Below are 862 nucleotides of genomic sequence, written 5' to 3'. Positions count from 1 at the left end.
ACTGTCCTTCTTCACTGGGCGTTTTGAACGCCCAGCTTTTTCTGTGCAATTTCTCTGCTGAATGTTCTGAATCTTCAATTCTCTGTATTATTGACTTGAAAAGACACAAATTAAAATATTTTTGGATTTTTAATAATCAAAATGTAACTAAATAACAATGCATGCAAGACACCAAACTTAGTAGTTTGTATACTACTGACAAAATGAGAATGCATATGAGACACATAAACACTCAAGTCAAGAGAATTCAAAGATCAGAGTAAGAAATCATCAAGAATTACTTGAGGATCCTTAAGACACATGAATGAATGCATGCAATTGACACCAACTTAAAATGAGACACTAGACTCAAACAAGAAATATTTTTGGATTTTATGATTTTGTAATTTTTTTTGTGTGATTTTCGAAAATTAAGTGGAAAAAAAAAATAAAGGTATCAAAATTCTTAATGAGAATTCCAGGAATCATGCAATGTTTAGTCTAAGACTCCGGTCCAGGAATTAGACATGGCTTCACAGCCAGCCAAGCTTTCAAAGAAAGCTTCGGTCCAAAACACTAGACATGGCCAATGGCCAGCCAAGCCTTAGCAGATCACTGCTCCAAAAGTAAGATTGATAGAAATCAACAAGCTCTTGTGATGATAAGTTGAAACCTCGGTCCAATGAAATTAGACATGGCTTCACAGCCAGCCAGATTTCAACAGATCATCATGAAACACTAGCATTCATTCTTAAGAACTCTGAAAAAAAAATACCTAATCTAAGCAACAAGATGAACCGTCAGTTGTCCAAACTCAACAATCCCCGGAAATGGCGCCAAAAACTTGATAGCGCGAAATTGTGAACAATACTTTTCACAACTC

The sequence above is a fragment of the Arachis duranensis genome, chromosome 9 (assembly GCF_000817695.3).
Source record: "Arachis duranensis cultivar V14167 chromosome 9, aradu.V14167.gnm2.J7QH, whole genome shotgun sequence".
Lineage (NCBI taxonomy): Eukaryota > Viridiplantae > Streptophyta > Magnoliopsida > Fabales > Fabaceae > Arachis > Arachis duranensis.
The sequence above is the reverse complement of the archived record's forward strand: the minus strand, read 5'-3'. Positions refer to the sequence as shown.